Source organism: Pinus tabuliformis, chromosome 8, assembly GCF_031772625.1.
Source record: "Pinus tabuliformis cultivar Carrire ecotype Pingquan chromosome 8, CPIR1, whole genome shotgun sequence".
Taxonomy (NCBI): Eukaryota; Viridiplantae; Streptophyta; class Pinopsida; order Pinales; family Pinaceae; genus Pinus; species Pinus tabuliformis.
The window spans coordinates 1,559,002,004-1,559,016,072 of NC_142294.1; positions in this window are offsets into that span (position 1 = coordinate 1,559,002,004).

The window sequence follows — 14,069 nt, forward strand, 5'->3', positions numbered from 1 at the left end:
ATTCCTTCTTCCATCATCATGTGGAATTTCACTGTACTAAGAGAAACATGTGTTTTCTTACATATTTTAAGTACTTTCTCTAAGTTTTCCAGACCTTCTTCAAAAGAATCCCCATATGGGGTGAAGTCATCCATGTAGATTTCAACACTATCATTGACTAGATTAGAAAAATTTCTAATATTTCCCGTTGAAAGGTAGCGGGTGCATTACAGAGACCGAATGGGAGGACTCAGTATGCAAAGGTTCCCCAAGGGCATGTGAAGGTAGTTTTATCTTGATCCTCAAGAGCTATTTGGATCTAGTTGTATATGCTAAATCCATCCAAAAAGGAGAATAACTTCTTTTCGGCTAATGTATCAAGGACTTGGTCAATAAAGGGTAAGGGAAAATGATCTTTTTGAGTTGCTTTATTTAATTCCTTGTAATAAACACAAATCTGCCACTTTCCGCTCTTATTTGGAACAATGACTAGAGGGGACACCCATTGACTGTCCAAGATTGGTTAAATAAATCCCACATCTAATAGCTTCTATAGTTCATCTTTGAAAATATTCTTTAAGGCATGATTCATTCTTCTATGTGGTTTCCTAATAGGTCAACACTCTTCTTTAATGTATATGTGATGGGTACATAAGTCAACAGGGATTCCTTTCATGTTTGTATATTCCCAGGCAAAGGCTTCTTTCTATTCCCGAAGGACTTTCAGCAACCATTCAGACTGGGAAGGTGAAAGGTTAGGATTAACATTCAGCGTTCTCCCTAGTTCGATTTCTACAGGAACGCTATTACGGGGTACAATTATAGGAACACTTTCAACTTCAATGTCTGGTTCAATGGCTTCCTAAACATTGCAACTCATAACAGATTCTAATAGCTGGCAGGTTGAATCAAAAACAAAGTTGGGACTGCTGATAAAGGTACTAATAGCATCATCCTCCATTTCATCCTTAAAATAGAGGGCCTCACCAATGGTAAGAATTGGTCTAATTTCTTCATTTTCAGGTTCAGGCCCCTTCATAGGTAGATATTTTTGTATTAAGGTAAATCCTGGTTTATCTGATGAACTCGGTTTTGCAAGGGGATAAAGGATAAGATTATTTGTGACTTCCCCATTGGATATTACCATATTTCATGACCGACACCCAATGTAAGCATCTGTGGTTGCAAGCCATGGTCTTCCTAAAATCAAAGGATGCCCACCGGCTGGGGATTGGGTATGTAATACCAAAAGATCAACAAGGTACTGCCATGAGTCTACTGAAATGGTTATATCTTCCAACTTCCCTACCAATCTTACAGTAGACCGATCTTCCAATTCTAGGATAGTGGGAGTTGGTTTAAGGTTTCACAGGCCCAAGGTAATCATAGTTGCAGAAGTTATGACATTAATTGCGGCCCCCAAGTCTACCAACACATTTGGGATATCAATCCCATTAATCTGTACTGTAAGAATCGGGTTCCCTGGATCCCCGTATTTAATAGGTGTAGGCTTCCCCAACATTATGTCTGATAATTTTCCCATAACGTGAATAGTGAGTGGATCCTTTGGTTTCCTTCCAGGTTTCTTAGAGCAATATTCTTTGATCATTTTGGAATAAATTGGAACATCTCCCATAACCTGAAGTAATGAGATTTTGACAAATAAAATTTTCGTTTCCCCTAAAAATTCAAATTCAAGATGAGGATTATGTTTGCTCAAGGATAGTCTCTCAGGATAGGGTGGACCAGTCTGACATCCTCGAGTAACAATTGTTTTAGAAGGGGGTTTTTGTTCCATAGGAGTTTGCCTTGGCTCATCCCTAGTTGTTTTAGCAGAATTCCTAGTTTATGAGACTTCGTCATCAATATGTTCAACAATTATTGGTGAAGTCTGAGTATTTATTGTTGGGTGTGTGTTATATTCTTTCCACAACTACTCCACGCACGGGGGGGTGGTAGCCCCCACTGTACGTTGCATTGGGCGCAGCATGGGGGTGATAGCCCCCCTGCATAGGGTCTAGGTCAACGCCTCGTGAAATTTTTTTTGGACCCTATATTAGGTGGGATGACCTACATATGGTTTTGTGCATGGATTTTGCACATGGTTTTGGGCATGATAGTTTTTTGTCCATGTTATTTTGTAGATCCAGTCAAGAGAACTACGATTATGTTGTAATCCAAGGTTAATGGATTGGGTCTTATGGATGCTTCGGCATGTATATATAGGTATTGTAACATTGAAAGGAATATAGTGAAAAATCAATCTGGTAGTCCCGGTTTTGGGGTTTAGGGGGAAATATCTGTGTATATCTATTTCACCATTGTTTATTTTCTGCTTTTAAGAATTCGTTTGCAGGTAATTTCTGTATGGGGTTAAAACCTACATTTACCACCTAACCAGACCAGAGATTTAATTCGTTACATTCCATGGTGGAAATATTGTATGCATGAAGGTTGAGTGTCTCAATCTATTGAGCCCCCCTATTGTTTGAATTTGGGTTGGATTGAATAGGCAGTTGTGGACGAAGAGGAGGATTACTGGTGGAGGAATTAGAAATCAGATGTAACTGCTGTTGTGGCATAGGCTGGGAGAATTGTCTTGAAGGAGGAGGAGATCCACGCCAGTTTTGGCACCATGAAGGGGTCGGACCAGATTGAGGGAACCATGGTTGCCAGCCAATTGAATATTGACAATACTACGGCCATGAAGGTGAAAAAGGTACAAACTGAGGCCCAAAATTCAATTATTAAAATACTGAGATGGGTATTGATCCAGGTGGATGTTGGTGGCCACCCACCTATCCCATTTGGACCCCCACAACTGTCTCTTTCAGCTCTTTCAGTTTCCTAAATTGTAGCACAGTTTACTATTTTTAGCAGTTTTTTGGGTCCTGAACTTCCGGAGCCATTTTGAGGCCCTAAACGACGTTTTTTTGGGAATCTGGGGCAACATGGGTCCATGGACCGATGTTGCCTCCCAAAGTGGTAGTACTCGGATAGATCTTTCAAACGAGCTATCGTACGCGTCAAACGGAGATCGTATGCCAAAGTCACGACCCCGGGAAATTGATGTACCAATTTACCCAAACGGGGCCCACAATTTGGTGTTTCATCTTCTAGGGTTAGGTTTTGGAATGTGAAGGGTTTTCCATTGTTTATCAACAATAAATAGGCCTTCGAGCCTCATTGTAACACAGTTCGGAACAGTTCAGAGGCATGTAGCCGCCACATCTCTTCTCAAAGATAAGCTACCATCGCCCTAGCTGGTTTCTTTCCATTTCTGTTTGTAAGCATATTTCAGTATTTTCCATTAATGAAATGAAGTATTATTTTCCGCTGCATCTCTGTATTTATGGTTATCGCATCTCTGTATTTATGGTTATCTCTGTAATCTATTGCGTTCCTGTTTAAATCCGGATCAGTGGTATCAGAGCGGTCTACTTTTTCTTTGTTTTTCTTTGCATGTCCCCAATGAGGTCGGGATATAAGGAGTTAGGGCTTGAACTGGTCGAACCTTTGCAAGACCAGCCTCGCAAATCCCGACGGCCTCCCATGGCGGATGAGAAGAAAGACGAGGGGGCAGGAGATCCTATCAAAATCTTGCTCGAAGAAGCGCTCGAGCGGCAAAGGAACGCAATAGATTACAGAGATAACCATAAATACAGAGATGCGATAACCATAAATACAGAGATGCAGCAGAAAATAATACTTCATTTCATTAATGGAAAATACTGAAATATGCTTACAAACAGAAATGGAAAGAAACCAGCTAGGGCAATGGTAGCTTATCTCTGAGAAGAGATGTGGCGGCTACATGCCTCTGAACTGTTCCGAACTGTGTTACAATGAGGCTCGAAGACCTATTTATTGTTGATAAACAATGGAAAACCCTTCACATTCCAAAACCTAACCCTAGAAGATGAAACACCAAATTGTGGGCCTCGTTTGGGTAAATTGGTACATCAATTTCCCGGGGTCGTAACTTTGGCATACGATCTCCATTTGACGTGTACGATAGCTCGTTAGAAAGATCTATCCGAGTACTACCACTTTGGGAGGCAATATTGCCCCAGATTCCCAAAAAAACGTCGTTTAGGGCCTCAAAACGGCTCTGGAAGTTTAGGACTCAAAAAACTGCTAAAAATAGTAAACTGTGCTACAATTTAGGAAACTGAAAGAGCTGAAAGAGACAGTTGTGGGGGTCCAAATGGGATAGGTGGGTGGCCAAGGCGGGGCCGCAAGAAAAGAACAACACCATGAAGCCGAAGAAGGACACATGAAAGTGGTGTGAGTTCCACAAGAGTCCCACTCATAACACAAGTGAGTGTCGGACCAAGCAGTCGCTGGTGGTTGAGTTGAGGGCTTGCGAATCAGAAGCATGTTCCGACCCTGAGCCAGAACCCGACAAGGGGAATGGCAAAGGGAAGCAGATCATTGATGCGGATCCTAGCGCCACTGTTGCCACCGCCAAGATCCGTAAAGATGAGCCCGAAAATCCAGAGGAAGGGAAGCGTCTCTTCCACTCACAGATGTGGGTGAAGGGTTCGCCGCTACAATTCATTGTCGATAGTGGCAGCCAAAAGAACCTCGTTTCAGCAGAGGTCGTGAAGCGGTTGGGCCTACCGACTACACCACACTCGCAGCCATACAGTATCGGGTGGCTTCACGAAGGACGAGATCTGAAAGTTCGCCAGCAGTGCTGCCTTCCATACAGCATCAAGCCCTTCACAGACGAGGTATTGTGTGATGTTACACCTCTGGATGTTTGTGATGTATTATTAGGCCAGCCATACTTGTGGAGGCGACATGCTGTGTATGAGTCAAGGCCTCGTGCTGTCATTATTTCTTTGAGTAATTCATTATACAGGATACCAGAGGTAGCCCCACCTACTGCCACATCTTTGATCACTGCTAAGAAAGGCAGTAAGCTCATCTCCCAGACTAGGAAATTCATCTGTCTGGTTCACTCCCAAAGTAAGGGGAAGATCGTTGCTACATCCATGACCCCTGCAAAGGGTTCCTCCACGCAGCAGCAGCAACAAAGGGATACGGTCATGACAGAACACAGGAACAACTTCTCCTCACCCATAGGGGTACCACACAAGTTTCAGGTGGGCGACAAAGTTTGGTTACATCTGCAGAGAGAACGCCTTACCAGAACCCATCAGAAACTCAGGCAACTCCGACATGGTCCTTACACCAGTACCAAGGCTACGGGCAACAATGCTTCGAAGCACAGCATTCCTCCATTCCTTGGCTTGCACCGAGTGTTCAATGTGGACCGTCGTCGACCATGCTTCCCACCATTTCTGGTCACATCAGAGAGTGCAGAACAGCTCACCAGAGACCCAGCTCAGCAGAAGCTTCCTCATCTCAAGGAGGAACTCAACGCAATGGGGACCATTGCTTACTAAGGGGGGAGGAATGATCCAAATGGATGTTGGTGGCCACCCACCTATCCCATTTGGACCCCCACAACTGTCTCTTTCAGCTCTTTCAGTTTCCTAAATTGTAGCACAGTTTACTATTTTTAGTAGTTTTTCGGGTCTTGAACTTCCGGAGCCGTTTTGAGGCCCTAAACGGAGTGTTTTTGGGAATATGAGACAACATGGGTCCAACTCGGATAGATCTTTCTAACGAGCTATCGTACGCGTCAAATGGAGATTGTATGCCAAAGTTACGACCCCGGGAAATTGATGTACCAATTTACCCAAATGGGGCCCACAATTTGGTGTTTCATCTTCTAGGGTTAGGTTTTGGAATGTGAAGGGTTTTCCATTGTTTACCAACAATAAATAGGCCTTCAAGCCTCATTGTAACACAGTTCGGAACAGTTCAGAGGCATGTAGCCGCCACATCTCTTCTCAGAGATAAGCTACCATCGCCCTAGCTGGTTTCTTTCCATTTCTGTTTGTAAGCATATTTCAGTATTTTCCATTAATGAAATGAAGTATTATTTTTCGCTGCATCTCTGTATTTATGGTTATCGCATCTCTGTATTTATGGTTATCTCTGTAATCTATTGCGTTCCTGTTTAAATCTGGATCAGGTATTGATGCATACCTTGATTCATGTTCTATTGCCATGGTTTCCATGGTTTCCTTGATCCCATGAAATACAATTGGTCTACCTCTTCATTTTCTCCTTGAAAAACTGCCTTCAACCCAGGACCAAATGGACACGTGCTAGTGGAATGACTCTAATCACATATTGCACATGTCTCGACAATATTCAGTGGACATTCCTTCAGCAGTTGCTTCTTCTCGCATTGAGGGAAGAAAATGGCCATAGCCTTCTCTGCTTCCATCTAGTTCTATTTCGATTGTAAAGTGTCCATCTGTGAGGACAATGTGCTCAAGATATCGGTCCTCAAGTTGTCCAACAAGTTTCCAATTTATTCTTTCATAATTGCATCGCTGGATGTCTTGAGGGTTCAGATCCCCTGCATATGCGTTGCAGCTCCACATGAACACTTGATGCACAATTTGGAGATGGTGTCAAATTCTTCTTTTGATATATCTCCCTTTCCTACTACATTCAAGAGTTCCAAAGATTCCTCCCTTAGTGCTTGAAGAAATATTATCTTCAATATGTCCCTATCTAGATCACTATGGCCTAGTATATGCAAACTGTATTTGCAATGTTCCACAAAGTCCATGCTCTCATCCTCTTTCTGCATAATCTTAAAGATTTCTTCCTTAACATCTCGAGATTTGCAGTAGTCTTGATATTTTTCAAGGAAAATCGTCTTCATATCATCCCATGAGGTAATATATTCCCCCCCAAGCCCATGAACCATCTCAAAGTTGTTCCCTTCAAAGTGGTGGGTAATATCTTCAATTTCCGAGCATTAGAAATATAGTCATACCCTTGACAGACAACGTCGAATTCAAAAAAGAATGTGTCTGGATATTCAGAAGAAAGACCATGGAAGTTAGGTAATGTTGTCAAAGGAATAGGCTTCATAGGCGCATCACCCCTAATATCTCCAATTGGGAACTCAATCAAAGAAGTTGTAGGAGCCATGAATATCTTCCAATATTCACTTTGAATCTCAACAGGTTCTGGTTGTTCTATAATGCACAGTTGAGTTTGTTTAACAACACTTCCTTGATCAAATGGTGCAATGAATTCCCTTAAGTCTTCTTCTTCTTCTTCTGAACTCACAATGTTCAGTTCCTTCGATCCTCTGCTTGCTACTTCTTCTTCCCTGAATTGTGCTTCTATTATTGGGGGAGGTTCTGGTTGTGAAATTGACTACCCTCTAGATCTCATATGAGATCTCACCCTAACAGCAGCTCGCAATGATGCCCCTGACTCAGCTTTTGAAATGATTTCTTATATGTAGGTAATTCTTCCTAGATCTCTCCTTTCTATTTTTGGGGGTCTTCCTTTGCACCTTTTATTTGTATCTCTGTTAATGCAATCATAAAGTAAAAGGAAAACATTCAAGCAAATCTAAAGCCCAAGACTTGAAGTAGGGTGAAAACTTCCCTCCCCAAAATGCGAGAGCAGTTCCTATGAAAGAAACAAAACAATCTAATGCTCGGGACCTAGAGTAACGTAAAAAACTTCCCTCCCCAGGACAAGAGAGCTTATGGTCAATATTGGTCGTACTTTCGTGCCTTCGATAGCCTCCCCAGCAACGACGCCAAAATATTGGCGTTCAGATATGAATCATACAATTCACCTTATTCCACATTAATTGTCAACCCAGGGCTCAACTAGTTATTTCAAGGCTATCATGCAAGGTATATGTAGGCCACAGTTTCCCTACCCAATATTGAACATTCAATCATAAACATAACAATGTGTAACAACAAGTAATAACTATAACAAAAATCAGAGTAACAACAAGTTAAGACTCACAACAACACACTTGATAAATCATTACAACAACAAGGAAATAACGCAACAGAAATAAACCTATGCACACCACTAATCCAACAACACCTGGTTAGGAGAGTGGGCCCAACTCCCTGATCAGGGTTGTGGCAAGATCAAGAACTATAGAATGCTCAAAAGATCAGAAATTGCATTAATCAAAATGAAATTACAAAGGTCTGTTGTTACAAGCTCAGAATTCTCATATATCTTCTAGTAGTGGCTTTCCCAACCTCGTAACCTTACTTATACATTTCAATTGACAACTGATAATTCCTAAGATTACGACAATTTTCTGCCTACAAATACATAACAATTCTCGAAATACAACATAATACAAATATAGCAATTTTTCTGGTCAATAATTTGAACCACTATTGCAGCCGATATCCAAAGATAATGTTGCCAGCTCGATAGTAACCATACACTGAATCATGGTCTTGATCATCATTCCTTCGAATCTGCAAGGAAACTTAAGTTAGCAAGTCACTTTAGGCAATAATCCCCTACGACTATGCTTCATCGATTAATAATTCACAAAGACATGACAATAGGTATACCTTTTCTGTTTAGAATACAAATTGACCCAACAAGGACATGAAATATGTATAGGAAAAGGATAAAAAGGCAGGTAAAAAGTAGGCAAATTTAGCAACCAACAATACATTCTAAGGTTAAAAAGGTAATGGAAGGAAGAAAATTTGATAAATTTAAATGAAGAAAAAAAGAGATAATGATAAATCCACTTGAATACAAAAGAGAAAAATGCCAAAAAGCATAGGAATTTGTAATAAATGCATTATTTGTAATATTATTATTCAATGAATTCTAAAGAACATTGTAGAAAAATGGAAAGCCAAAGGTCATGGAAGGCTAGCAATCTAATTGAAATATTTCTAAGAGATGAATACAAGGAGAAGATATTGTTGGCCAATTCAATTGTTAGTCTGTTAAATTAAAAAGATTCTAATGGAATGCCATCCTCAATGATTTGTTCATGGTCGGCTTTTGACATTCTCCATTTTTTAAATTTTGATTTTTTTCACGAGTGAACTTCTATCAACTTTATGTGCACAACACACACCAAGTGACTATGTCAACAACTTATGGCATCGGGAAACATGACTCTTGGTTTGATGATTTTCTTGGAAAAAATATCCTTTCAAGATAATAGACCCTCTTTCATATATAAAACTGTTATCATCATAGTCCTCTAACAACTTCATCTTTCATTTAGTGTACAACATCAAATAATACTTGACATTTTATATGTTGTTAATGGGTGCAACTACAACAAAAACGTCTCCCACAGAATAAAAAAATGTACAAATTTAGATCATCATTAACAAGAAATTAGTTATCAACATGTACAATTTTATTAGATTTAGATATATTTTCACTATTATCTATACTTATACACAATGATTAAAAACATAAAAGACATACACACACACAAAGCTATATATATAAAGCAATTGAAATGTTACCTTCTCTAACAAGATCAGAAACTTTATCACCTTCAGATGACACTAGTATCCTCTGATTCCATCTCTTCCAAGCTTGCAAGTGACATTTTCCCCTTTGTATTAAGTTTTGTATGTTGCCAAGATTTCACATACATATTGTTTTCACAAGCATCATTGAATTTTGTGTCCTCTATGCAAACAAGAAAAAAACAAGATTATTTTCTTTTATGAAATGCAAACACATTTCGATACTCTTTTGTTTTAATTGAATGCAAATTTTTGAGTCCCTTTCTGTTTCAACTTCATATGGAATCGATCTATCTACATTTTGGACTCTAATATGCCAAAAGAACTTATAGTAAATTCAAACAAGAATATAAATATGTTTTTTAAAATATAATGTATATATCATAGATAATCATCGATTAGTTATTTGAACTGTAATTATAATTTTTAAAAAAATTTAAAAATAGTAAAAATTACCATATTTAAAATATATACAATTTCATATATATACATACCTTCCTATTTCCCTTGATGGGTTAGTCACATGGCTTAGTGCGAAAGTGAAAAATTGAACAACTTGATTAACTGAGACAACTCAGTTGGCAGAGTGGTCCATCTGATATCTTCGAAGTGCTTGTTTTATACATGCCCCTACGTAACCATGTTCTCCTTTTCCGTGACTAGTCTTAAAGAATTCCAACAATGTTTAATGTTGGTTTTCATATGAAGATGGCACAACTAGAAGAATGATCATTAAGATTTGAATTGACATATGAATCCATCTTACCACATCTAATGCTCATTGAATTTGATTCCACAGGCTCTCAATGAATCATAAATCTTATCGAAGCAACGCTGCACAAAATGTGTATCATGTGTACGATCATCGCTGATATAAAATGATATTCTTTAATAACATGTCAATTTTCATTGGTGCTTTATATGTAATCAACATTATGTTCAATATGTCTATATATAACATGGAAAAGCATAGAGACTTGGTGAGAATGATAATGTTCACTCTGTATTTCATTTTGTACAACAAATGTGTAATTTTCTGCAAAATCAATTATCGACAAAATTATCCTGTAAGATAAATTTCATGAGATTTTTTCAATTTTAAGTCCTGCCATTGAGCTCTATGAGAATTCTTGGTGTATTTATAAATTTATGTTTCAAACTTTTTCAAAAACTCTATAAAAAAGTTTCATCTTTTTGTACATCAATACTTTTAGCATTTGTAATACCACTTGCACCAATCAATGTATGGATATATTCATATATCTTACATTCCACTTTTATTTTGGACAATAATTTACTATTCATATCAATAGGATATTTGTTGTGAAACAAAGTCAAATTTCCACAATGATCACATTTTTTTTACCTCTAATACACTTCTTTTGGTAAAATAATTCATGATTTTCTCTTCCACATAGAATCTAGGATATGAATCATGGATAGTTGAAGGAGAAGGTGAATTTCTCCAAAATGTTTTACCAAAATCAAGGAAGGTGTCATAATATAATCGAAATTCCACATGATAATGACAACAAAAATTCTCATGTACAATGATATGCTTAACTACTGTTATCCCCCACAATGTCCCAGGCTAAGAGGAATCGACAGAGGTAACCACAAACCAATCTTTTAGTTTGGTAGCTAGCCCTACCAAACCAGAGAGGGCTCTCTCTATGAAATTATAGTCAAAATATGACTGAGATATAAAGGATTTTAGGCTAGATATGTTTAGATCAGGGTTTTATTTTATTTTGATTATTTGTTGGATGATGGCTTAGGTCTAGGGAGCTAGGTCTAGGCTTTGAGAATCAGATTTACAGATATGCAATGGAAAAAGGTAGGCACACATTTTAGCACTTTAGGGTTGTCATTGTGTATATGGGAGACAAGTAGGGTTTCTAAACGAGCATGAGTCTCATGAATTCGTTTATATCAGAAGAAAAATGAACAATAATGTGAAAGCTTCTCCAAAATAGAGCATTACATGAATGAATTATGTTTATTATCTTAGGAAACAAGCACATGAAACATGGAAATGGAAATGAAAGATACAACACATTCAAACTTATGATCACAAAAGGAAAAAAAAACTGCTAAAACACATACCGCAGGAATCCCACTATAACAGTTGCAAACTTTGTCTATTAGTTCTCGCCAAATTTTCAATTACACTAGATTTCAAGGCTTAATTCCATTGCATCCAACCCTTGAAAATGATTACAAAAGGCCTCATATAGGCTCTGAAGCCGAAATCCTCCCTAAGAGTTCGAATTTCCAGCAAATAAAGTCAAATACATGCACCTATCTAATCATTGCTACATACTATGGAGGTCACTCAACCATTTCCTCTTTTATCTAACTATCACAAGATATCTATCCAAAGAATTAAATAGAGAATAAGACACCTATTTACCCATATGGTAACCCATTTACATTTACATTCATCCACTTTCACCTTTTGACTTTTACAGAAGTGAAACTAGAAACTCTGAAAAATTACACACTGAAAATTTTAATCAAAATCTTAGAAAATTGCAGAAGCATAGCACCAAGTTTGAGGCCATTCTTGGGTGCCTTCCTAAAGTAAAAATTGAAATATGAAAGAACAATAAACTAGCCGTGTCTATCTCATTTCCAGAACATCTTTAATTTTTGAAAATGACCCATGGGAAGGTGTCCAAAAACTCCTTCTCCCAAGGTGTTTCTAGAAGGGTCGGACAAGAACCATAAGGGTCGCGCTGGAACCAGAAGGGTAGTGCCAAGTTTGAGTCCATTTTTAGGTTTCTTCTTGAAGTCAATATTGAAATCTGAAAGAACGGTAAACTAGCCTTGTCTGTCTAGTTTCCATAACATCTTGAATTTTTGAAAATGACCCATGGGAAGGTTTCTAAAAAATCATTCTCCCAAGGTGTCTATAGAAGGGTCATGCCAGAATTAGAAGGGTCACACTACCCTATAGAAAGGTCTCATTTCTCCTAAAAGGGTCAGACTTCTCCATAGAAAGGTCATACTTCTCTCAAAATGCAACAAAACTCTCAATTTTCACAAATTTTTCTTGTTCACGATGATGACTAAGAGATGCTTGAAATTTTGAAAGTGAAAATGAGTTAAAAATAACCCATCTTACCCTTTTAAACTTGAATTTTGAACCTTGACATTTTTTGTGGTGTAGGTAAATTCTCAGTGCAGACACAAACAATTCCTCTAGCCTGAGAGAGCAAGTCTATCCACTAACAAACAATCTATGGAAAATATCCTTAAGCTAGAATCAAATAAGAGGGCCTACCTCTTAGAACGTTATTCCACTTGGTGATGATCATGCTTCCTTACTCCAGCTATCTTTTGCTTCCTTACACGTCAAGGAACATTAAACCATAAAGATGTAAGATAACATCATGTAGGAAATCAATCAATAGTTTTATTCATATAAATTCAGAAAGAGATTACAACCAATGCCTTGACGTTGTTGGTCTCTTCTGACGTATTTGACTTCCCACAGTTATGCTAGCATCTCATGGATATCCCCAACAATGGAAGTTTTAAGGCCTCTTCCCTTTAGTCTCAAACCAAACCAAACACACTATTCTCCCTCAAATGTACACTAGAAAGCTACAAGCTACAGATGTCTTGTTGATCATTCAAACTCACTCCAAAACTAGTTTAGCTTGGGAAAAGAGAGGTTTATATAGCTTGGATGGAGGGAAGATGGTTCCCCTCATCATGGGAGAAGGCCTTATCTCTTGGTTTTATTCCATCCTAATAGGGGAAAGGATCCCAAACTGACTTCCTCAACTCCATCCAGCCCAACCATCTACCAGACTTCCATTACGAAGCTTCTAGACCTGGAAGCTTCGACTCCATATTTAAAAAACTTGCCAAAAGAGAATCGGCATGACTGAAAAAGGGCTCAGCCACTCCGTATGGCACAAGTGCTACTTTTAATCTTTATAAATCGACGTGAGGAGGAAACTGGTCAGTAGTGCCAATCTTGTAAACTGGGGTAAAAGGAAGATTCTTGGGAAATGATGCAAAATGGAATTATTCTGCTCATGAAGAGGGACATACAGGGAGTTTCTTCATGAGGGGGAAGCATGTAGGGTTCACTGTAGAGGTCCTCCAGGATCGTGGATGGGGAGTACAGGGATAGTGACAAAATGTTGTGTAACAAATGCCCCCTAAAGCATGAAGGCTGAACTAGAGTGAGGGGTGAAATGCTTTACAAGTGGATGCGGGGAACCAGAGTCCATCATCAGAAAACCTGCAAGCAAGCATAGATACATATACATCACTGAAAACTCTGAAAAATGATACATGAATCATGGTATGGACACAACCATCTAGAGAATGATCATGTAAATGGATCCAAGGCATGGGCATAACCATCCAATAGAGAGGATCATAACGAAACCAAGGTATGGTCGCAGCCATCCAATAATGAGAAGGATCACATATAACAACTCATGGTATGGTCGCAACCATCCATATGAAAGAGACATGTATATTAACATGATCACGTCAAATCACCTTGTAACCCAGACTGGTGTAATCTGAACCCACGGTCTTGCACTCCAAATGACCTGATCAAAGTACACATCTTAACATGTGAATGAATGTATTGAAGTCGAACATGCTAGAAAGTCACTTGATTACCGGTTAATGATGTGAACCATTAACAAACGCGAGAGAAACCACCAATAATGACAATGGCTCTCA